At 40.8% G+C, this 26839-nt stretch overlaps 1 protein-coding gene and 1 long non-coding RNA gene across 8 annotated transcripts in view; one reads left to right on the forward strand and one right to left on the reverse strand.

Moving 5' to 3' along the window:
- The window catches only part of LOC133472200 (uncharacterized), a 43691-nt gene that overhangs the window by 12395 nt on the left and 4457 nt on the right, over positions 1-26839 (reverse strand). The window contains exon 2 of the long non-coding RNA XR_009786636.1: positions 8701-8807. This is a non-coding gene — a long non-coding RNA (uncharacterized LOC133472200). The remainder of the gene's footprint in view (positions 1-8700; positions 8808-26839) is intronic.
- LOC133472183 (protocadherin-9) overlaps positions 1-26839 on the forward strand; it is a 254796-nt gene that overhangs the window by 12229 nt on the left and 215728 nt on the right. The window lies entirely within an intron of this gene.

A 26839-nucleotide genomic window follows, 5' to 3' on the forward strand; every position in this document is an offset into this window, starting at 1 on the left:
GCATGTTTTTGGAATGTGGGAAGAAACCGGAGTACCCGGAGAAAACCCATGCAGGCACGGGGAGAACATGCAAACTCCACACAAGCGAGGCTGGATTTGAACCCAAGTCCTCAAAACTGTGAGGCAAATGTGCTAAACTGCGGCGCCACACATTGTCATTTCCAATATATATATATATATATATATATATATATATATATATATATATATATATATATAATTTTTTTTAGATAAAATTTGTGTGTTCAGATTTACATTATTGTGCTATTGGCAGAACCTGCTTTGCTTTTATAATTTCACACCAGTCAGTAGGACTGCAGGTTCATACAAATGAATACAAAACTAGTGAAGATTCAATTGAATATAAAGGTATAACTTGGTCAAACTTGGTATCATTTCTAATCCACATAGTCATGTCCATCAACGTTGTCTCTATCCTGACAAGTAACAGAACACATGGATTGCATTGAAACGATATGGTAAACAAATACACTTTGAACAGTGTTGTTACTGACATAATTTCGACCGTCATTCACTCTCAATAGTAAATGAAAAAAACAAATGTGTCACTTCCTCTTGAAAACGTGTGTAGGTGTGTGCGTGTGTGTGTTGAAAGGGGGATTTCAAAGTGCCACACCATCATATCTATGGAAAGTAGGCCTAACTCAGCTTAATCTGTTCACTCTGTTTGAAAGCTAGAAGCAGAGCTTAGTCAGTATTTGGGAGAGGAGGAGGTGGAGCAGGAAAAAAAGGATAAATACATCGATATCTGCTTTATAGTTTGACCTCATGTGTACGGTCACTTTCAGAAAGCCATGTGCCCTTTCAGACTGGAATTTGAAACCTGACTTTTGACCCAAAGTATAATCATATTTCCTTTTCTTCCGAGAAAACTACAAAATAAACTGCAGTGACCATTTTTATAAGAATAAGGCCACATTTCTCAATTTTCTGGACTCTTAATGTGCATACAAAAATATTATATATAACATATAGGGAAAGTGTGATGCAAGTTTCATTCTTCAGTAGTGGTTATATTGAATGGGAAGTTGCATTTTCCTTACAAATTGCACGTGAATGCTGGGAGATGGAAGAAATTAATATATCACGACAACAGACATTAATACATCACAGCATATTATAACTATCAGATACTGTACAACTACCCGCCTCTGGGGCAGTGAGAATTACAGCCATGACATGAGAGCAATCGGTTTGGCTGTTTCGTTCTCTGATCATCGTTGCTGCATTGTGTCATTTGCATTTGAAATAAGGCAATGCTATTACACACTGTTAAAATGTTTAGTGTTTTTTTTAACTACACAATATTAGTGATTATCATGAGTATTCACAGAAAAGCATATGCATGGGCTCAAGTGAGTGACGTCTGGATGCATACATTTAGTCAGTAGGAGTTTTTGATATGGGTGATAAGGGCAGCCGCCCGGGGCGACATTGTCACTCTTTTGCATACCACGAGAGAGAACTTGTGTACCACGAGTGATACTTATACCACACTTTGAGAACCACTGCTAAAGAATAACAGATACAGTGGCTGAAATAAGTATTTAACACGTCACCATTTTTCTCACTAAATATACTTCCAAGGGTACTATTGACCTGAAAATTTCCCCAGATGTTGGGAAGAAACCCAAGTTTCCATCCAATCCATACATACAAAGAAAGTAGAACTAATAAGATCAGAAATTAAGTTGTGTGTAATAATGTGAAATGACACAGGGAAAAACTATTGAACACGTGAAGTAAGGGAGGAGTTGCCAGGCACTGCTGCCTAACAACCAACCCCCCACACCCCTACCCCCCGACCCAAGACACACCGCCCCCCAGAGATGGGTGTATGTGGTGCATTAAAAGTAAGGGGATGAGTGTGTGTTATCCATTAAAAACCTGGGGGACAGGCAGGGCGGACGGCCAGGGCACCTGCACCGGGAAACAGCACTGACGTACTGAAGTACTGAAACCTGGTCCGTCAACCGTGCCCCCCGACCCTACACTCGCCCCCAAGAAACCCTAAATAAGTGTATGTGCCTGCATGTAACTATTGAAAAAAAGAAAAACTATTTACAGTGAGTGGTTTAAGATTGTGCAGAGTGAGTGATTAAGAGGTATGGCTACTGCAGGTCGGGCCCATCAGGCAGGATAACCACAGACAGAAAGGCCCCCCCCCCCCCCAAAATCCCCCCCAGACTAAGTAGGGACCAAAAACTCCACAGCAGGCCCCACAGCCCGCAGGGGGAACCCCCCACGAGAAGCAGAGGAGGCGACCTCAGCGGGACGCAAGGAACGGAGACAAGAGGAGGAAGGAAGCCCGAGGAGCGACAGTGGGGCCCCACCGTTCCCCACCAGTAGCCAGAGCGGGGGACCAAGTCGGGCACCAGCTAACACCGCTCCAGCACCCGCGGAACACGGGCGAGTCCAACACCAATGCCCTCCGGGAGCTCCATCCAGTGATACCCCCCCCCCACCCCGAGATCAGGAAGGAGTAAAGAAAGTCCCGCCACCACAGACGCTGGAACCGCAAACACAGGGTCAAGAAGAGAAGATCCTCATCACATGCATGTGTCCTTCCATCATGCAAGTCAGTCTAAAGTGTGAGAAAAAAACAAACAAACAAAAAACAGTACATAAATCAATAAGAGAAAATAAAGTTAATAAAAAATTAAATAATAATAAGACCCTAGTGAGGAGAAGCGGCTCAGAAAATGGATGGATGGATGGAAAACAACAACAGCAACCTCGACAACAAAGCATATAGAAGTAGAAGGTTTACTTTTACACTTACAAAATAGTCTTGTTATTGTCAGATGTCACGGTACCCAGGCAAAAGAGTCACAAATCTAGATTTAGTGTGTTGAAGAAGGGTGACCAGCTATCAATGTATACATGTAATAGATTTTTTTTGTTCTGCTGATATTTTTTTCAAACGCAATATGTTCTATAATGGGATTTTGCCATTGATTGATGTCAATAGATTGCATTTTTCCAGTTTAATAGAATTGTTTTCTTAGCAGTAGCTAACGCGACAAGTAATGATTGTGAATATTTATTTGGGAGGTCGATTATGCTTAAGTCGCCAAGTATGCACAATCTCGGGGAAAGTGGAATCCTGTAGTTAAAAATATATGAGAGTTTCTGCATAACCAAAGTCCAAAATCATTGAATTGGTGTGCATTCCCATATAGCATGCAAATAGGTCTGAGGAGTATTTTTGGTGCATTGCGCGCATGTATTAGCTGGAGAGAAGCCCATTTTATGTATAGTGTATTGAGTAAAGTGTGTTCTATGGAGCACTTTATATTGTATAAGCTGTAAATTTGTTTTTGTTTTTTTCATTGTAAACATATTGTTACATATCTGTATCTAGAAATAACGGTCAGTGGACATAGAAAGGTCACCTGACTTGAATCCAATCGAAAATCTATGGAAAGCACTGAAACTCAAGGTCCATAAAAGAAGCCCATGGAACCCTCAAGATTTGAAGACTGCTTGTGTGGAGGAGTGGGCCAAAATCACAACAGAGCAATGCATGCGACTAGTTTCTCCACACAGGAGGTGTCTTGACGCAGTCATTGCAAACAAATACTTTTGTACAAAGTATTAAATAAATACCAGTTGATGTGTTCAATACTTTTTCCATGTGTCATTTCACATTGATGCACACAGTCTAATTTCTGAGTTTATTTGTTCTACTTTCTTTGTATGTATGGATTACCTGGGTTGCCCCCAACATCTCGTGAAATTTTCACGTCAATTGCACCTTTGGAAATATATTTAATGAGAAAAATGGTGACGTTTTAAATACTTTCAGCTGCTGTATATTTTTGGAATGTGTCTCTTACCTCCAAATCTTTCGCATGGGAAACGTACCATCGCCAACTTTGTAGCTCAAGGTAGCAATTATATTTATCTATTATGATTGGTATTTCCTAGACAAAGAAGTATAGTTATTAGGTTCAAATGTGGAATAGTACAAAGTAAAATCATTTAGCCATAACATATCTTCAGAGAGATCTTTTAATATTATTTTAATCAGCGGGCTATAAAAATAAACTGTTAATGTTTGATTTAATGATGAGATGCACCTTTTCAATTGAAAGTCAGGAATATTCAGAGTATTGTTTTTCTTTTTCTTTTTTTGTCTTGGAAAGTTGATGTTAGATACATTAAAGTAAAATGTCTTATAGTCAGGCCATCACCATCTTTACCCAGACTATTGATTTATCCATCCATCCATTTTCTGAGCCGCTTCTCCTCACTAGGGTCGCGGGCGTGCTGGAGCCTATCCCAGCTGTCATCGGGCAGGAGGCGGGGTACACCCTGAACTGGTTGCCAGCCAATCGCAGGGCACATAGGAACAAACAACCATTCACACTCACAGTCATGCCTACGGGCAATTTAGAGTCTCCAATTCATGCATGTTTTTGGGATGTGGGAGGAAACCGGAGTACCCGGAGAAAACCCACGCAGGCACGGGGAGAACATGCAAACTCCACACAGGCGGGGACGGGGATTGAACCCCGCACCTCAGAACTGTGAGGCTGACGCTCTAACCAGTCGCCCACCGTGCCGCCACTATTGATTTAGACCTTGTCAAATACAAGTCACTTAAAATGCTTGGACTAAAACACACACTACTGTTGAGTTGTAGTTGCACAATATCTCTGTACAAGAAAAAACAAAACTCATTTCTAAATGTTGTTGAATGCTTCTGAGACACAGTGCAGACCTCTGATGTTGGAGGTTAGTTCCAAATAAAAAGTGCCTGTGAGAGTATTTCTTTCCACTCCCTGTGTGACACGCCAGTGTGATACTGCTTAGTCATGAGGGTCAGTGTTTTTTTTTTTTTTTAAATCAATAGCGGCATGTGTGTGAGGCACATTGTGAATGTTTTCACTTTGCAGTTACTTAAGTCAATAGGGTATTGAATTGAGATTGAGAACAGAGCACGGGATCCCACTGTGGGAACGTGCACTGAAAAAGGGACACATACAAATGTCTCCACATGTATATTTTCTGTAGTTTTTGCAGGGATTGAATTCCTGGTTGCCCAAAAAGCTGTTTCCTGTAGGCAAAAAAATATAAGGAATATGAATCAATAACTGTAGGGGAAGCATTAAATCAAGCACAATCGAGATTAAATATTTTTTCAATAGCTTGGAATTGAGGAAGAAGCTCCAAGAGTTATTTTTATCGATTCAAGGCAACAATAACCATGACGACAAGAACAGGGGCCTTTAATGTGATTTGGGGTAAAGGAGGCTGAATATCTGAGTGTGGTCTCCACAAAGCATCCTGACTTCACTAAATACGCTTACATATGCTTCATTCTCATATCTTTTAAAGAACTGACAGATGCCTTTTGAACACAGAGCGTTGGCTGGGAGCTCCACTAAATTTGTCATATGCCTGGCGTATTGCACTGAATTAAAATCCGGATAAGTCAGACGCTTGCAGTCGGCCCAAGAGTTTATCCTTGATTTTATTTATGTATTTTTTTGTTTCTCTTTGTTTTAATCTCTCACTGATGCACATTTCTCCTGTGACAGCATGGTCTTGTCCCACAGACATCTTCATCTTGTGTAATGTTTCTCATTCAATACCCGGTCACTCATTTTTTCCCTTTGGGTAGAAATAAAAGAGAAAGGTGAGTATATCTCAGAATGCATTCCCTAATGTATATGGCTTAGACTAGGTGAGAAACGATATACTTCTTGCCATCATTAAAGCACCTGATCCTTCAGGACTGCACTGGGTTATGATGTTGCAGAAAACCCGTGCAACCTTAATATATGTATGAGATCCTCAGTGAAAGACGGTGCAGCAGTCACACCACAGGGAGCCTTTGCCCCCCCTCCCCCTTTTCCATTTCTGTTTTCCAGGCACACTAACATATGAGTCCATGCACCCCATATGCACTTAAAAAGAATAAGAAAGTGGCCTAAAGGCTTCGTAGGTGAACTTTTGACAAGAGGTTTGTCGGGTTGATCCTTGAACAGGCAGGACAAATTAGACTGGGGAGATAAAAACCACCATTGCAGGACCCTAAGGCAAGACACTTAACCCCCACTTGTTCCAGCGGGGTCACATGGTGGATTACACTGGACTGTTTCCTGTGTGCATGTGATGTAGTTTTCCCCAGTTAAGTTAATTTCTGCTTAGCGACTCTTCCTTGGATGAAAACACAACACAAAGAGACAACAAGTATGTGTTATTGTCCTCTTTGTTATTTGGGATAATTGAGTAAAACACTCATTGCCCACTACATTAGATACTTTGTTTTGGTGTGATTGTGGCCGTGGGTTTAACCTTATTGGATATTATATGACAGGTAATACAAACCACTTCTCGTTCTACACCAATTCAAAATCCGATGGTCTTTATAGGAAGGTCGGTCGGTACATAGTGTACGCCACTGTCGGTCAAGGGTCAACAACGTTTTTTGAAACTGAGAGCTACTTCTTGGGTACTGATTAATGTGAAGGGCTACCACTTTGGAACAGACTTCTGAAATACCAAATGTGCTCAAAGTACCTTTAAATGTGAAGACACTGATCATGTTAATAATTTCCTGCACTAATTGTCAACAAGGCGGCACTGTGGCCGACTGGTTAGAGCGTCAGCCTCACAGTTCTGAGGTGCGGGGTTCAATCCCCGTCCCCGCCTGTGTGGAGTTTGCATGTTCTCCCCGTGCCTGCGTGGGTTTTATCCGGGCACTCTGGTTTCCTCCCACATCCCAAAAACATGCATTAATTGGAGACTCTAAATTACCCGTAGGCGTGACTGTGAGTGCGAATGGTTGTTTGTTTCTATGTGTCCTGCGATTGGCTGGCAACCAGTTCAGGGTGTACCCCGCCTCCTGCCCGATGACAGCTGGGATTGGCTCCAGCACGCCCGCGACCCTAGTGAGGAGAAGCGGCTCAGAAAATGGATGGATAATTGTCAACAATGATTTAAGAAGGCAGGAACTGTAACTATCAATATGTAACATTTTGTTTCTGTTAACTGCATGTGTTAACATTTCAAATCATCACTTCCACAAAATTCCTAGGAAATCACAATGTCCCATAACTGGTGAGCTATTCTTAGAACAGGGCTGCAGGCACCATGTCGGTGACCCCCTGTTGTATTTCATATTATAGATAATATCAATTATATTTGGATACAGCAAATTCTTATTTGGTTCAAGCTAAAAGAAAAAGCACATTACTCCGAATAATAACATTGTAAATCTGATTTTCTGGGGATTTTCAAGGATTTACATTCAAGCTAAATGTAACTAACAACATGGAAATATAAAGGATAATCCACCATGATGAATTTTATGTGCAGATATTCAAGGCTGTTGCCTTAAACATACAGTATTTGCGGTCAACCAAAAAAAGAGCCTACAATCATATCCAGGGGTGAATAAATCAAACTTCAAGCTCTGTCATAAATGTATTTGTATGAGATTTCTTTAATGTGTCAGAAAATAGTTCAGAAAATGGCGTTCAAATATTACTGTAATGATTGGGAAATTGTAACAGGTAACTGTTGCTCTGAATAAGCGCTGTAGTTGTCTCTTGATTAGAAGTTTGCCCTCTCTGTTTGAGTTCTAGAAGATCATATAATTCAGTGTACAGTATTGCCCATGCCGCAGTTGACAAAACATTCGGTTTAATTATAAACATAGTACACAGTACATCCTTAAATATGTACAACATCATTAATGGATCACCTTCTTTGAGACCACATAGCATAACAACTCTCGGCACAAGCTTTTCCTCAGAAGAGAGTAGATGGAGAGATGTATGTGTAATTTAGTAGACATATAATGCTCTTCAGGGAGCTAATTAAATAAGAAGTTGTGATGTATGGCTGCTTGAGGGATGTGTGTCAACCCACTCCAGTTCAATGTATAGACTGCAGATTTGTATTGATAGTATGGTTTTGTCTTGTGCTCCGGGCTTAGACATAGTGCTCTGACGCCTTTGTCTGGTGAGGCGAGCCGATAAGGCTCGTGATAAATCTGCCCGCGAATAAGCTGTCATCGAGGTGCCGCACATGGGAATATTTAACACAAACATAAAATATAGCTTGTCTGTTGTTTTATCGTCGGGGGTATATGAAATGGCAGGGTTTTAAAATAGCCTCACCTTCTTATTTTTACACATTCATATCTCTACAGGCCTCACAAACACAAAATCATGAAGTTAGGGCTACAGAGCCACAAAAATAAAAAAGAGAGACTCAATACACGGAATGGTGAACCAGCGCTTTATCGCAACTGTGTATTATATAGAGGTGTAAAATATTTCGCTGGCTTAGTTAGAGGAAATGATTTAGTTCTGGTTGTGCAGACTTTGTGAGGGCTGAATAGAGTGGGTTAGTTGATATATACAGACACTTCATTAGGTACACCCAGACTTTCAAATAAAATCCAATACAAATGTAACATTTCTTAATAATTTGCCACAGTCATGCACCTCAAAAAGGTATGTGACAGCTCCCCAGCGCAGCGAACTACAATCACAGTGTTAAACACTAGAAAATAATAGTCTCACTATGAACTGAGTAATATTATCTTTGCCAAAAGCAAAGTATGAATAAGAGGCTGAATAGTGTATGTTTCTTGATTGATTTGTTAGCAAGCTTCCATATGGAATAGGTGTAAATGTGGTGATTAAGGAATTTACTCACTGGGGTATGAATGGAACAGTCCACCACCCCAGAAGGACAACGGCACGATCCATCATCATCATCATGAACCAGGAAGTAGCCTGAAAGCTCGCAGACGTTGGACAAACCTATTGACATAAAAAAAATAAAGACATGTATTTTCACTCTTCAATAACTCAGCCTTCTGAGGGGAAGTTCTGCAACCTACCAACTCCCAGTCAAATTTGTACGTGCATAATTTTAGATACAACACCTTTGGATCATTAGATTGTGCAAGTGTACCTAATGCTGTGACCTATGTTTGCCCTCATTTCCTCCTTTCTGTCTTATCTTTAAAACGGGGTGGCTCGATTTGTAATGTGATGTTACTCCGCCACATGCTTGCTCGGGTGTTTCAGTGTCCCAGAAACTGGCACAGCTTCCATCTGGGGAACAATGAGGTTCCTTCAGCGCCACAGATACTGGACTGTGGTTGCCCTGGGCCATATATCACATGGAATCCCGCATGAATACTGTGCATGTGTGCGTGCGTGAGGGTGTGTGTGTGTGTGTGTGCGCGCATGTTTTTATGTGTGTACGCCTCTGAGGGCAGTGATGATGGAACTTTACACGCTCAACACTTAGTCAACGCTGCTCGAAGCTGTTCCTCCATAAAGATCACTGGGTGGCGTGTTGTGGTCCATATCTTCACAGAAGGAAGAGTGTGCCTGTCCACTTATGAATATCGCAGCCTCTGGGTTGCTATTCATAACCAGAGCAAGACAGAGGGGATTTAATGCCACACAGTGGGCGGCAGGACTGATTAACATCTAGGGGGATGATTTTCTTTGAACTTTTTTGACTCTGTGACTGGGAACACGCTGTATGGGTCATGTGACTCCATGAGTCTCCATAGACAAGGGCACACTTTATTGGTTAGAGATGGTCATGAAGTTTGCAGACTCTTGTCTGGCTCTTATTCTGTTTGCCGTATCTCAATGAGAGACACGCCTGTTAGCATACTTTATCACTATAAAATAATTCCCTTTTTGCCCATTTGTCATATTTTGGAAGCCAAAGCAGTGGAAGGAACAGTGGTGAAGAGGACCAACATGAAGACCTTTGCTCCAAAATGAGAAAAGGAGGCAGTCTTTTGGCTGTGCGAGCAAAGGGTCAGTTTGTCACTTTTGGTTTCATGCATGAGCACACACATATACAGTACATACATCATATTGAATTATTCATGTAACTTTTCGATAGCGCTAACTTGGCCAGCTCTTATTATTCAATCTGATTTTCTAATTTGCTTTCTCCCTGTGTGTCAGCTCCATATAAGATGAGCTCCTAATGCTTGTCTGACCCTAGACTGACCTCATTTTCAATTTTAACAAGGCCTGACGCTAACCCTTACAGTGCCTTGTCGGTCTCGAAGCCACCATTGAGTCTGAAACTAATTATTAGTCTTACACAGCCACATAATTAAGTCATAGAATGCTGACATTTACTGTGGTAATTTATTTTTCATACAACTTGCTTTAACCTACATATAACCTTTTTGCATTATTCTTCGATAGAAACCCAAAGTAAATTGACATTACATGGATGGCAACACAATATCATACTACACACTTCCTGCCATCCATTCATTTTCTGTACCGCGTATCCTCATTAGGGTCGCGGATGTGCTGGCGGCTATCCCAGCTGACTTTGGGCGAGAGGCAGGGTACACTCTGAACTGGTCACCACCCAATCGCAGGGCACATAGAGACAAACAACCATTCGCACTCAACCTACCGCGCATATTTTTGAAATATGCGAGGAAACCGGAGTACCCGAAGAAACACGGGGAGAACATGCAAACTCCACGCAGGGAGGCTGGATTTGAACCTGTGTCCTCAGAACTGTGAGGCTGACCAGTAGTCCACCGTGCTGCCTTGCACATACAGCACATACAGTACTTCATTTACCTAATACCGCTTCCTCTATAGACATAAATATAAAGGGTTATTAGTGTCTGATCTTAGCATTCTGCACGTGGTTTCTGCATTAGGGTCTCACAAGAAGGACCTCTTTCATCCTTTTCCTCAAGTGTGTGCGCGTGCTGTGCAGAGGTCAGTCTTAATTGAATCACTGAATGATAAGCTATCTTGCTGGAGTCCATCGTGACAAAAAGAAAATATTGAAAGCAACCCACTCGGAAAGCCAGTCCAATTGTCTAACAATAAAGTCAAGCTTTGCTTATGACATTGAGGCTTCCTCCATCATTTCAAGTACAAATAATAAAAGCAGGTTTGTATTAATTTTCCAAGCCTACCTAAGGCTTTCCCGAATGGCAGCTCTAATTTTTGATGTGGATCAAGCCTTTAAAAAAGCTCGGTAATATCAAGCACAAGCACTCCATTCTGGCCAATCTCTTGAAGCCTTAATGGACTTGGAAAGAATATTAAGAGGTTTTGTCTGCGGAGAAGCTTTCTGCCACAGCAGTCATCCCTCAGCTAATTTGTGTTTGGTGCCAAGGGAGGCCACACACTGGGACCGCTCTAACTGGCTATCAGTCCCCCTCCCCAAGTAACTGCTGCCAAGCCAACAAGCAGACGCAGACACGCAACTATGTGTTAGGTTTAATAAACATGATGTGACTGAGGATTTTTAGAATTTGTGCTATTAAAAGTTATTTTTATTGACAAATATGGAATTTTCTGTGATGAGGTTGCTGTTTGTGACAGAGTGAAGGTGACATTTTAAAATGGCAAGATGAATGTGTTGCAGCCATGAGAATGTGGGAACAGTGCCCAATCCTTGGGTGGTGGTCCACTTCCAAATCTGCCTTTTGTTAACAGAGTGTGCTAATAAGACTAAACACAAAGTGTCATCACATCTTAGCCTTACCTCGCTGTTCAGCATAACAAAACCACTGAAAATTCTAATTAAAATGCGCTACTGAGGGCCTCCTATCCTAGTTATTAGTTTTCCGGGGAGGGCTTCTCTTGTATTATGCTCTATAAGAGGGTCGGCTTAGGACTAGCCTGACATTTTTATTGTGTTTTACTTGTCTCCTTTTTTTTGTTTGTTTTGCTACCAATGTTCTTTTTGTGTCTTACATTGAGTGCAAAGACAAAACCACAGGCTACCCCAGAGACCAACTCATCTTTCACCTACATGTTATTTTCCAGCCATTAATGACTGAGAATGAGACACTTTGCCTATGCTAGAGCTTAGGTGTTAATCCTTTCTTGCTATTTTCACTCAGCCAATTTCTACTCCATTTCTTTGCCGCTGTTCCGCTATCCTTTTTGCACTGTTCAATCTTTTATCTTTCATACCTTTTTCCTTTGTATCTCACATTTTGTTCTCTAATTTGTTTCTCACTTTCCATCAGTTACCACCCACCCGACAATTTCCTTTCAAGGCAAACATGGCAGCACTCCAATTTCACTAAATTCCTCTGTTTCTTTCTGATGTTTTCCCTTTTCCCCAAGTTTATTATCCTATGTACGGTAACCATTTGATTTAACTTACCAAACCCAGTCCCTCTGAGCGGCTTCTTAGCTGAATGCCAATTTAGAGCAGGTTTATATTCAGGAAAGTAAGGCTGGTGCCAAAGAGGCAGATGGTCAGAGGCGGCTGCAAAAGATGCTGGGAAATTATCCCTTAACCTCTAAAGCCGACACTGTCATTCCATACGTCCATTTTTCTACTTTATCTCTGTGGTGTCATGGATGATTGGAACACAGGGGCAAAGTGGAAGGCAGCGACAGGCAATGCATACGCCACCAGATAGAGGCTATGTTTGTGAGGCAGCAGCACAGTTCCAATGCTTGTGTTCTGGAAACTTACACCATAGTCTACATGTATATTGAAAAAGCCCTTGTGCAATATTGTCTGTGCTTGTTTTTTTGTATTTTCTTTCACCAATTTGCTGCCTCATTGCCATTCAGGTGGACTCCATTTGTTTGTATTCAGTCATCTCACTGGTGCTATTTCATGTCCACGTGTTGCAGAATGTATTTTTGACACCTTTTGTGTTATCTGCATCCCCTTGTTAATTCACTCCTCTACATTTGTTTTTCCAAACTCAAGGCATTCTGCTTTGTGAAGTGTATGACTGCCCATGCAATTTAGACTTGAACAATAAAACCTTTCAAGCTGTTGCACAATTGCATAATGTTTCTTTGCTTTGCCTTACTGGGGAGAGACTTTTCATCAGGCAGTGACTACCAATACATTTGCAATGATTAAAAAAAAAAAAAAAAACTTATTGTACACAGGCTTTGTTTTTTTTGTCTTGAAAAATATGTTTTCTGGTTGGGCTGGTGGATTGGCATATTGCAGCACTGCTTTCATTTGATGTCAAATTCTTTCATTTATGTTGGACTGGGAGTGAACCTTTAGTTTGTGTTACTGTAAAGCTTCTTAAAAGTTGTTTCTAACCTGCATGTCACACTCTGTTTAGCTGGACCTGAAATACAATGGTAATTGTATTTCAAGTGAACCTTAAACCAAGCAACAGTGCGTCATTATTCTGAAAAAAGGTTCAAATAATTGTCTTGCATCCGATTAAGTGTTGCAATCACTGCAATCGTGTGTACAGGAAAGGAGTAACAATTGCATGTGTTTTATTTCTGCCCATTTTTGTTTCGTGGTGACATACTCGTCTGGAAACACCAACCTGCTTACACACGATGTTCTTACAAATAAAGGTATTAAATGATTAAAATGAGCTTCTTATTTAGCATACATTTTGAACAATCATAACGTTTTGAGTGGCTGAGAATAGACAATAATAGTACAAGTAGCAAAGTACATATACAGTACATATTTGCTGTGCTTTGTGCAGGTATAAGAGTACTGCACTACTTCTGCAGTGCTTCAGCTTTTATGTCTAAGCTTGGATGGTTTGCAGTGGTAACGGACCAATATATGAGGATGAAAGGCTCATTATTACCCAACTGAATGAAAATTAGCCCCACTCTCACAAGAGTAGACTCTCCTCCACAGGACAGTCTTGCATATCTCTTGTCATGATGATTGGTCCACTTCTCTGCAAGTAGTGAAGTCATTCAAAGCTCTAGAGTTTTCGTTTTTTATTTTTATTTTTTTTTGTTTTTTTAAAGCTGGTGATTGTTTGTGTGCAACATGTTTGGCTCGTTAATTTAATTGCATTTTGAGTCCAAAACATGTTTTCTTTTGTAGGATATTCTATCATGTAATTAGAGTCCAAAAATAACTTACTATGGAATCATGGGAAGACTCCTCATCACCTTGTGTTGATATGTGAAACAATCGAAAAAGTAATCTATTCATGTACAAATTAATTATGATTATTATGAGATGGATATACTGTGCCAACTCTCTCAGGATGTTGAATGGGGTGTGTGGCTTAAAACATCTGGGAACAACTGTTATTTACTACATAAAATTGGTTGAACTTAACCTGGTTTTAGTATTTTCAAGAATGAGATTTTCTTCCTTGATGCAGGTTCCTATTTTTAACCTATTGAACCTACGTGTCTTCACACATGATTGTTTACAGAGTAAGTTAGTTGCAGCAATAATTGATGTGAATAACTAGTTGGCAGCTAAAACAATATTAATTACTGTAGTTATTTTCTAATGAAAGGTTCTGACTCACGTACCTAGTTTATCCAGGTGTTGAGATTTTTTCTTCCCGAAAGATTACATCTTAAACTTCTAAATCAAATATGTTAAGGTAAACATCCCAATACATTATATTTCTGTCATTCTATTTAGAGAACTAGCATAGTAAATAGTTGTTTGAATTGTATTCTTTATTAAATTGGGATATAGACATATTAGCCTTAAAATTCCCAGAAACCTTCCCTGCCATTGGAGAAAGTGTAATGTGTTAATCTAATGTTAATGTTAATGTAGCATGTCATTAATCACTGCGTACTCACCCATTTAACCGATTCAGTTATACAGTATAATCTTACTGTAAATAATAAGAAATGCTTTCATCAACATTTAAGCTTCAAAACCATTACCACATGCCATCCTTCCCATTAGTAATTTACTGTAAATGAAAACACTTTCAGCACCTGCACACCTGGTTTCTTGTTGCTCTTTATTGGGTAGTGACAACAAAACAGCTCTTCTTAAAAACAAAACGCAGAACTTGTTAGTAAGGACCACCTTCATATTACAGTCAGTCGTCGCGCATTGACTTGGGTAAATCCCACTGCAATTATACTTAATTCATAATTAATGTAGGGAAGATAGGGGACCTAATTTACACTTGCACGTTGTCAGTTCCTCTGCATGTGCTTGTCATTCTGCATAAGAGTAAACATGAGTTACTTTGGAACCAGGGTGGCTTCTCTATTACCTTTGCTCTGGGGAGCGCTGTCGCACATGACTCTGCAGTTAGAAAAAATAAAAATAAAGGATCTGACTATGCAGTTCAATCAAATACGAGCAGGAGTGCGCAGTCATGTTCACGCGAGGGAAAAACACCCATATAGGCTGCGTTGTTTATTGTGGATCACAAATATGACATTCAGTTTCAAGTAAGCTGTTCGAATAATGTGAATACACCCATACATGCATACAGATATTTTGAATTTCCATCTCTCGATGCATGTATTCCATCAAACTTAGTCTTGAGAAAAACATAGGCATCTTGTTAACAATTCTTAAGTGTCATTGTGACAGTGTGCCTTCTGTTGGTTGTTGTTTATGGAGTTGTAGTGTGCTGAAGCGTGCTTTGCTGTATAAAGTGACACTTCTGATAGACTTTGACACGCTACTGCCGATGTGCAAAGACAGCCGCTTCACTTGAGAGCCCCGCCGTATTACTGCAATCACAGCTCTGGCAGTCGGACTGACACGTTGAATTTGTTTTCTTTCTTTAGTAAAACATTGGCAAGGATCCTGCCAATGAATCCTCTTTTGGTTCTGCTGGCTCAGTAAATCGTACAGACACCAGTGGCACTTTCCAAAATGTGGTACACATTGACAAGTCTGAAATGTTGAATTAACTATTAACATGAGCCAAATCTGCAGCTGTTAGAATGACAATTTCAGCATAAAGAATTACCTAGTCCTGCTGGTTTTGTTTGCGAATTTGTCAAAAATGCACAAGCACTGATCGTATCAGTCAATAAAAAAACGGCTCTGTTCAATAACCAAAATCATATATATATATATTTTGGGGGAAAATACGGTCAAAGCATGCCAGCCTCAAAATAGTACAAAATTAAACATCACAAGCTAGATTCTGCCTAGATGTGTATATTTTCATCTACCTGTAAATGGGGTTAGATTAGATAGTGAGTGAGATCGTCAAGTTCAAAAATAGCCATTACCAAATTTTACACACAAGTGCAGTGAAGTGAATTAGATAGTTACAAGTGATCACTCAATGTTTTGCACCTGTGATATCAACCCAGTAGAGAGTAAAGGTAAACCAAAGGTCATAAGCAATTTAAAGCATAGTTTACATGTTAATTGAAAACACATGTTATCTAAACCTTACTTGTGAGATGCCTTTAAATGGTGCACTTATAAGTGGTTTTATATTTTCAATTACATTACATAAACATACACATCCTGTACTCTACTCGAACTGATACGACATTTCACATGGGCATTTTGAAATTGCAATTTGTAACAGTGTGTTCGGTTTCTAATCAGTGATCGAGGCAGAATTGTCTTAATTTCAGTACCACTCTGCTGGTTATTTTCAACTCAGAGTGCTTGCGGTCCTTCTGGTGTGCTGTAAGAGTTCTTTAAAGTCCTTTAATTGACACAGCTGATCATCCTCTAAGCTTCTCTTTTTCAAATCTACCTTGCTTACTATTCTTCGCACTGATTTAATGAAGTGCAAAGGTTGCTAATTATTGTGATTTTACAAGCTACTGTATCACTTTGACTTATGGAGGAGCCCACAGGAGTTGAACATTTATCTGAGAAATCATTAATTAAGTTTTGCCACTCTGGGAGGCATAAGGTACTATAGTTAAATGATTTGGAACAAACAAAAAAAAGTTTATATCCAAGTATGTAAAAGACAAGTCAAATTACATAAAAAATAAATTATGCGTAGTGGAATATTTTTCATCATTTTTTTATGAATTAATTCACTATTGATGTGATTAAGCCCCTTGTTGATAAAGAATGGGTGTATTAATTCTTCATTGCGGGGATTTTGAAGTTCAATTTCTATGTGGTTCATTACATACTGCAGAGTGCTGTATGAACGCAAAATCCACAGTTTATGAGGACAGAAGTGGCTACTGAGTTTTAAACATTTGGAGGGTATAATAAAATAACTTCATGAACTATGTTAAACTGATCACCATGGTAACATGGAGCTAAAAATGCAAATGAGTGTTTATGATATTATAAAGCATAATATAACTGTTTTCAACAAACGAATCATAATTTATTCTGACTCCTGACTCCTAAAAAGCCATCTGAATAAAAAGCCAGGGGTTCCTGAGGCAAATTAGCAATGTATTTCCTCCCTAAAGCCTGGTACACGCATAAAGATTTTTCCACCCGATGTTTCCTGGGTGTTCACAAAGGTTGCCGGAGTAGCCGGAGTAGTTACCTGATAAAGAGGAGGCTCAAGGCAGCAACCTCCCAAAGCAAACAACAATGGAAAAGGGGCAGTAGTGAAAGCATGGGGCATCATCCCAAAAGAAGCTAACAGTTTAGTGATGTCAGTGGGTCACAGGGTTGATGCAAAAATCACAAGCAGCAACTAAATGTCAAGTTTTTCAATTCAGTCTATTATGCGTTACAACACATTAGGTCACTTTTGGAAATGATTTTTTAAATTGAAAAAAGCTGAAATATCGATATATCTGTCCTTTGATGATAAACACAAACACTTTCCATGTACAGTTAAAATAAAAGGATTCTGCCTCCCTGTTCCAATACTTTTTGAGGTGAGTGTATAGAAAATGGAAGGATGGATGAAAAAACACACAATGCAACATCTTTACATGGTTTTGAATTATTTGTTTTGAATGCTTAATTTTGCCATTTGGGTTACACCAAAGGTTAATATTTTTCAGTCACAAGTTGTTTTCCTATTTTCAAACCCTTTATTGAGAGATTTCTGAGCACAGATGGTTAATTTCATCCATGGATCATGTGGTGGTTGTCAAGAATGTCATGCAGAAAATCATCAGACAGTCTTTTGTAAAGGCCAAGCACATCTTATTTAATCAATCATTGCTTATTTTCTCAGACTGTAGAACAGTGATGTTTATCTACTTTGTATAATTCAAAAGACTCTGGGCCTCATTCAATAATAAATGTGTCGAAATGTTTTTACTCTGTGCGCAAGTTTATGCGCAAAATCAACATCAGATTTATGAGACGTGCGTACGGGACAGTTTTCTTCACACCACAGTGCGTATGTTAATTAATCTGAATTTGTTCTAAATGTAAAGCTTACGCCCGCAATCTGCTGTCTGCTTAACCCGTGGAGCTTTAAAGTCACGAAAGATGGCTCCAAAGTTTTCCTAAGCTTTATTTTATTTTCAAAAGATTGGAAAAATTGTTAGACACAGAATTAATTACAAATTAATTCCAAAATTAAATTTGAAAATGTGGCACAAAACATACGTATACAAAAAAAACAAAATAAAATAAAAATTAAGAGCAGAGAATGAACAAAATCTGCATATGTTGTTTATATACATACTGTACTAGTAGGGAGTCAATTTACAGAAGCACAGCAAAAATGCATTTGTAGTTGATAACATTCATGACATAATTGGAAGGTTAGTAAATAGTTGGAATAGTTGGAAGGGACAGAAAATACATATATGAGCCATGCCAATCGGATTTATGTCACAAACAACCACCCCAGCGGCGGTCTGTGTGCACATTTGCACATGCAAAATAAAAAAATAAAAATAGAGATTAGAGTAGAGATTTTACAGAATTACTGAAGCCTTGGACAAACTAGGGAGCGGTCCGCTCGCATTTCCTTGTTTCGTGACAACTTCGTCCTGCACGCAGACAGCCAGTGGCGGATACACACTGTACATACCAGCAAATGTGTCATTTTCATGGTTATTTAGGACATTAGTCAACTCATTAGCAAATTCCCCGTTTAAGTGGTTGACTGGTTAGCACATCTGCCTCACAATTCTGAGGTTCAAATCCCGGCCCCGCCTGTGTGGAGTTTGCATGTTCTCCCCATGCCTGCGTGGGTTTTCTCCGGGCACTCCGGTTTCCTCCCACATCCCAAAAAGATGCATGGTAGGTTGATTGAAGACTCTAAATTATCCATAGGTGTGAATGTGAGTGCAAATGGTTGTTTTTTTTATATGTGCCCTGTGATTGGCTGGCGAGCAGTTCAGGGTGTAACCCGCCACCCGCCCGATGATAGCTGGGATAGGCTCCAGCATGCCCGTGACCCTAGTGAGGATAAGCGGAACGGAAGATGAATGAATGAAAGTTATTTTCATTAAAATTATGATTTTTTTCCCCGTGCCTGGGTGTGTTTTCTCGGGCACTCCGGTTTCCTCCCACATCCCCAAAACATATGTGGTAGGTTGATTGAAGACTCTAAATTGCCTGTAGGTGTGAATGTGAGCGTGAATGGTTGTTTGTTTCTATGTGCCCTGTGATTGGCTGGCGACCGGTTCAGGGTGTACCCCTTTTTTTTTTTTTTTTTTTTTTTTTATAAATGACTGTAGTTTCAAAATGTTGCGCATCTTGGGGAAAAGATTTGTGTGTAACGTTTTTAAAAAGCTGATCGTTCATTATTTGTGCATTCATACGGTCTGGGGACGTTCTAAATTTGTTCGCAGAGAATGCACAAATTTAAGTATGAACATATGGATGAATCACAGATTTGTGCGTCAAATGTGCATATGCACGATTTAAGTGTGAATCTGTGAGTACACATTGTTAGTGAATAAGGCCCACTGAGTTTATATGCTTCCATTTATCTCTCTGATGTTGTAAATTGCGGTGGATCACGGTATAAAGCAATAGCCCATGTAGTCTCGTTTTACCAATCCAGTATCTCTTTATATTGCATTAGCAACCTTTGTTGCAGTAACTGAGATACTGACAGCTATATAACTTTGGCAATCAAAGATAAGATCATTTGAGCATAGAAAAAGAAAGCTTGCCAGTGACTTTAATGCTGAGCGATTACAGTATTTGGTGGTGCCAATAGATTGGGAATCTCCAGCTGCTGTATTTAACAAGTACCAAATCATTCTTCCAAATTGGGTTCATGTGCAAAGCTGGCCCATACTCTATTTTAGGCAACACCAACACATTTAATTCATAAAACATTTAAGTAAGGAATCCAAATTTTGACTGTTTTGACGTCACAACACATACCAGTGTGTTCCCTGACGCAGATGAAAACAGAGGAAAACTTTGTGCGTGTACTTTTGTCCATGGCAAATGTTTAATTTGCTGCTTAGATTTGTGAAATCTAATTTGAAAATCAAGTTGTGAAAAAGTCTCAATGTGGCTCGTGAGGCATTCTGGAAAGTCTACCGAGGTGTGGAAAATGACGCATTAGAAATTATTTTCAAGAATGCTGCCCAGAAATAATGTTTGATCTAAAATATTTTTGACACATGCACTTGCGCATGCGAACACATATACACATTGAGCGTTACCTTGACCTAGTTATTATACATACCTCTTCCACCTTTTATCAAGTCACAGTTATTATCAGACAGTATTTATAGAGCAATGTCACACGAGTTGAACAGACTTGTGACTTTAGTTTTTCAGTATGATAATGGGCCTTTTTGTCTGCAATGCGTCTCACTGCCTGGAGGCATCAGGCCCGCAAAGCTGGGATGAACCAAATCCTTTCAGGTTTAAAAAGCACCCCTTCCACCTATAACATAAAAGAAACCCCGTACAAATGGATCTTTCAGAGACATTCTGCATAGTGCACGCCATGATTTCTGTCCAAGGAGTTGATCCTTTGACCTTCAGTCTGACTACCTGTTAGTCAGACTGATTTGCTACAGTTATTCAGCAGAGTATTTTCATTGTCTTTTCTTCTAATTCTCAAATTGTGTTCTTTAAATATATGTTTTTTTTCCCCTTTTTTTGTATTGTGGCTACTTTTGTACTCTCATTGGGTCACTTGCACCCAACATTCAACTAAACAGACAAAGGGGTAGGGGAAATTATGTTGAGATACACACAATGTTCAGTGTTGCTTTCAAAAGAACACTATTTTCCACATAATTTTATTTATCAGCCACCTCCATCTACATTAGGAAAACTATTTTTTGTACAGTATTTTGACTTTACTGTGGAAATTATACTTCATCCCTACAGTACATATCTTTTTTTATGTTTTAATTATTATATAGCAACTGCATAATTGTTTCTGATGAGTGGTATTTCAACTAAATCCTGATTACGCACCTTAGTAGAAATACTCTATGTTTGTTTTTAATGAACAATCAAACAAACATATCTTGTGAGATTTTACTCTATATGGTATGTTAACGAGTGCAAACATGCCGACCCAAGAGGTTTTAGATGGAGTAAAGTAAACATTTTAAAGAACTGACTCTCGTTGTCAGATATGTGCATGTATGTGACTCTGCAGTGCTGTTAATTCAATTGTGTCCCGGCACATGCACAGCTGAGCACAGACACGAGTGAGTCATAAGTCAGGAGTCAGATGTAAAGGGAATGCACATTAGTGAAGAAGATGAGTGATGAGGCGAAGGAGGGGGGACTCAGCCAGGGGCAAATGATGAGGTGTCATCACTGCAGGGATGGAGAAGTGAGTCCCTTGCTTTGGGGCAAGTCGAGACGAAGTAAAAGTAATTGTTGCAGGCCCTTTTGAGCCTCATGACTCGCAGATGATGTTTTATTTGGGCAGTCAACATGGAGGATTGAAAGGCTTGACAAAAGATCGGGTTTCCACTTTCACACCTGCAGGACTTCACTTCCTTGCTTCAAAACATGCTAGTTTTACTACCTTAATGTTTGTTAATATATGAGTAGCGGTACCTCAGACTGTAAGGACTTGGCTTTATTGGGTGCTGTTTGTAAAGCGGCTCCCACTGAAAATAACAGTAACATTTTGTCACTTTTAGCTTCAAACAGTGTTTAAAAAAAAATGGTGTGAATTTTTGAGAGTCATTGTTTTGCACATTTAGAACAATATTTGTCAACTTTATATCCATCCATCCATTTTCTGAGCCGCTTCTCCTCACTAGGGTCGTGGGCGTGCTGGAGCCTATCGCAGCTATCATCGGGCGGGTTCAGGTACACCCTGAGCTGGTTGCCAGCCAATCGCATGGCCAATACAAACAAACGACCATTCGCACTCACATTCACACCTACGGGCAATTTAGAGTCTCTAATTCATGCATGTTTTTGGGATGTGGGAGGAAACCGGAGTGCCCGGAGAAAACCCAAATAGGCACGGGGAGAACATGCAAACTCCACACAGGCGGGGTCGGGGATTGAACCCGGGTCCTCAGAACTGTGAGGCTGACACTGTAACCAGTCGACCACTGTGCCGCCCGTCATCTTTGTAGTTAAATCAAAATCTTGAATGTTACATCTAAATCGCAAAACTAAATGGTAACTATATATTTATGTAGCCCTCACTGGCAGTACTCACAAAACCGTTGAACCCTCAGTTCACTGGGGAAAAGAAACCCAAAATCGATTGCCGTAGGAACGCGCCCTCAAAACGCTTCAGTAGGCACAGCGACTCGATCCCGTAGCGTCGAAGCGGCAGCCCGGTGGCGTTGAGCAGGCAGGACCCGTGGCGTTCAGCAGGCAGGACCCGTGGCGTTGAAAGAGTAAATCCGTTCGCGTTTAAAACAGTCAAAAATCCGTTCGCGTTGAAACAGTAAATCCGTTCGCGTCCAAAAACCAGGTCCAGTCCCCCCAAAAAAAACTCCTCTTCCCCCGCCGCATCTCCCGCTCTTTCTCCCCACGACCCACCTCCTTTCCCCAATCCCATTGGACGCACCACCCCTTCAATCAATCATTAAAACAAAAAAAACCCAGAAGTTTTCACAGACCCCTCGGAACGCAGGACACCCCAGTATCCATCCACACAAAGAATCAAACAAACCTTTAACTAGTTTTCACAACAGCAATTCGAACAAATACAGTTCAACACATTTTAGTCAGTACACTACACTCTCCCCCCACAAAAAAAAAAATGGTCATGCCCTCATGACATGTATAACAACATAACCTTTTATGAACAGGATAAACACTCCCCTCTCAAACCAATCCACTTATAAAAAGTGCTCTTGTACCTCAAAGGTGATGGAGATAAGCCATCGGATCCATCGTCATCTGTTGCCGCAGATGCCTCAACTGTAACCGCATCGATCTCTTGGTTAATTGGAGGGACAACTTGATCCAAATCCATGCTGACAGATTCTGATTGAACAGTTTCCTGAGCTTCCGGTTGTCTTGACTCACATATGGAGTGATAATCATACCACACACCCATTTCATCCTCTTCTGAGTCAGATGCAGACTCAATCTTTTCAACATGATCAAGCGCTGGTACACCAGAAAGATTACAGTTTTCAGCCCTCTTTGCTTTGAGTCTTTTGCTGGCTCTCCTTTTGCGTTGAAGTGTATCTTCGTTCTTTTCCACATTCAATTTCACTTCCTGTCCAATGGGCAGAATGTGATTTCGGTGCAAAACTTTGTTAGAGCCTTGTCCGTTCTCTGGCTTCAACTTGAACACAGGCAAACCAGGGAGTTGACTCTCCACAACGTATGGTGTAGCTTTCCAACGATCAGCTAGCTTGTGTTTTCCTTGCAGTCCAAGATTTCTGATTAACACCCTGTCACCAGAGATTAATGGACAGAAACGAACTCTCTGATCGTAGCGTTGTTTGTTCCCTTCATTTTTTTTTCTAGCCATGCTCTCGGCGAGCTGGTAGGCAGTCTGTAATTCTCGTTTCATGTTTTTGACGTATTTCAGATAGGATTTGGTGGATGTACCATCACTTGAGACTCCAAATGCCACATCTACTGGCAGTCTAGCCTCTCGACCGAACATGAGAAAATATGGCGAGTGGCCTGTTGACTCATTTAGCGTGCAGTTGTTTGCATGCACCAGCTGACTGATGTATTTACTCCATTTACTTTTGTCCTGTGCATCAAGAGTACCGAGCATGTTGAGAAGGGTTCTATTGAAACGCTCAGGTTGCGGGTCACCCTGCGGGTGGTATGGTGTGGTTCTAGACTTCTTTATACCAAGCATACTCAAGAGTTCATGAATTAGGCGGCTCTCGAAATCTCTGCCTTGATCCGAGTGTACTCGCTTCGGTAGACCATAGTGGACAAAATATTTTTCCCACAGGACCTTAGCAACTGTTGACGCCTTTTGATCCTTAGTCGCAAAAGCTTGAGCATAACGTGTGTAGTGATCTGTAACTACAAGCACATTACAAATGTTTCTGGAGTCAGGCTCAATTGTCAAGAAATCCATACAGACAAGATCCATCGGCCCCTCACTGGTAAGATGTGACAACTCAGCAGCTCTCTTGGGCAGCATTTTCCTCTGAATACACCTTGGACAATTTTTACAATACGTCTCAACCTGTGTTTTCATACGAGGCCAGTAAAATCTCTCTCGCACCAACCCATAGGTTTTGTCAAACCCAAGGTGACCTGACTGGTCATGCAAAGACTGAAGAACAGTTTCTCTGAACTTCTGTGGGAGTAAGAGTTGTTGTCGAACTGGTTTTTTGGGAGGCTTACTGATTCGGTACAGTACAGAGTCCTTGACCTTTAACTTTTCCCACTCTTTTAACAACAATGACACATCCGGATGTTTTCGTTTGTTAGCCCGGTCCGCAAAGTTCTGCACAACAGCACACCACACTTCTCCGATGCATGGGTCTTCCTGCTGAGAATGTGAGATGTCAGCTAAAGACATTTGGGGCAGTGGCTGAGTGCTTACAGAAGACACACTACAATAAGCTCTGGGTACAGCATGCTTGGATGAGCCCAGGAGATCCACCGCTCTGCAACGGTGAGGATGAGGTGTTCTAATTGACGACATGTGACAGACAGCTTGGACGCTGGTAGGAGACATGGACACTTCCTCTTCACCAGACACATCGCTGTCAGCATGAGGACGCCGTGACAATGCATCTGCATCAATGTTTTGTTTTCCAGAGCGATATTTCAGGCTGAAATCATACATTGATAGCTCCGCTAACCATCTATGTCCTGTTGCGTCCAACTTAGCGGTGGTTAAGACATATGTTAACGGGTTATTGTCTGTGTGAACCTCAAACTTGACTCCGTAGAGATAATCATGCAGCTTGGTAGTGACAGCCCATTTTAAAGCCAGAAATTCAAGTTTATGCATGGGATAATTTTTTACTGACGGAGAGAGGCTCCTACTTACAAATGCAACCGGGCGCAAACCTTCTCCTTGGTCCTGATAGAGGACACCTCCTAAGCCTTCTCTACTTGCATCAACATGCAGAACATAAGCCAGATTTGGGTTTGCGATTGCTAGGACAGGTGATTCTGTAAGACTGACCTTTAATGTCTCAAAAGCTTTCTCACAGTCTTCATTCCACCTTGCCCCAAACGGCTCTGAGGGGTGGTACCACTCTGTTGTCTTCATGTCTGTTTTTGAGTTCTCTTTCTTTGTTGTTATTTTCCATTTTAGTCTTTCCTCCTGGCCTTCCAGTCACAATGCAGCCCTGCAGTAGTTGATTGAGCGGATGACAGACTCTGGAAAAATCTTTCACAAACCGTCGGTAGTATCCACAAAACCCAAGAAAAGAACGGAGAGCAGTGATGTTCTCTGGGCGTGGCCACGACTTCACAGCTTCGATCTTTGAAGGATCAGTAGCAATGCCATTGCTAGAAACGACGTGCCCAAGATAGGTTACAGAGGGACAGCAGAACTGACATTTATCCAAAGATAATTTAAATCCCTCTTCCTTTAATCTGTCAAGCACTTTAAGAAGGCGCTGCTCATGTTCCTCCAATGTTCTCCCGAAAACAATGACATCATCAAGGTACACTAACACTTCCAGCAGATTCATATCACCAACTGTCCTTTCCATGATACGCTGAAACGTGGGTGGTGCTCCGCAGATGCCTTGTGGCATTCTCTCAAATTGATAAAATCCTGCCGGACAGGTAAATGCCGTTTTTTCTTTGTCAGCATCACATAAAGGGATCTGATAGTAGCCACTTCGGAGATCAACCATTTGCTACCACTCAGGTATGTCAGGGCATCCTCCACACGTGGGAGTGTATACTGGTCAGGAATTGTTCTCCTATTTAATGTCCTGTAATCCACGCACATACGTATGATCCCATTTTTCTTGCGGACCACAACGATAGGTGACGCATAGGGGCTTCTAGACTCTGAAATTATTCCAGCTTCTTTCAAAGCATTTAAATGTTTTCTCACATCCTCCAAATCCTTTGGAGGTAAGCGTCTAGAGCGTTCTCTGAATGGTTTGTCCTCCGTCACTCGAATGCTGTGTTGTGTGCTCTTTGCACAACCAACGTCAAACTCACTACAGGAGAAAACCTCTTTCATTTCCATCATTCTCTGACACAGCCTCTCCTTCCACTCAGGAGGCACAGGAGAATCTGAGAAGTTGAAAGACGAGGGGGATAGTTGAGATGTGGACGGCTTAGATGACTTCTTTTCAGGGACTGCATTTATTACATCCACCCTGTGCAAATGAGCAATTTGCATACCACGTTTCAATGTCACAGAATGATTTGATACATTTCCTCCTCTGGGCGTTCTACAAGAACAGCCTGACCAGAAAACCCCCCCGCAAATTTTGGCACGCCAACCACTTTTGCAACGCCACCAGGACACAGCACTAAGGGCTTCTCTCGAGTGAACCAGACTGTTCCTCTTTTTAGGTCAGCTGTGTCATCTGGGGTGCTCCGAAACCTCTCATAAGCCTCTTTTATTGCTGGGTGAACAGACATGTTATGTAAGAAATTATCTCTGTTTTGTGTCTTGCAGGAATGAAATAAGCTCCGAACTATGGAGGTGTTTGTGCCAACCACAATAGAAATCTCACCTTTCATGGCTGGGTCTGGACACACAAGCACAAGTGTTTCTATGGTCTTAGCTACACCCACTACATCTCCAGCAAACTCAAGTTTCAAACACATATAACCATCATATGGATATCGGTCTGCACTGAGGCCCCAAATCTCC

This window comes from Phyllopteryx taeniolatus, chromosome 2 (genome assembly GCF_024500385.1).
Source record: "Phyllopteryx taeniolatus isolate TA_2022b chromosome 2, UOR_Ptae_1.2, whole genome shotgun sequence".
NCBI classification, from domain to species: domain Eukaryota; kingdom Metazoa; phylum Chordata; class Actinopteri; order Syngnathiformes; family Syngnathidae; genus Phyllopteryx; species Phyllopteryx taeniolatus.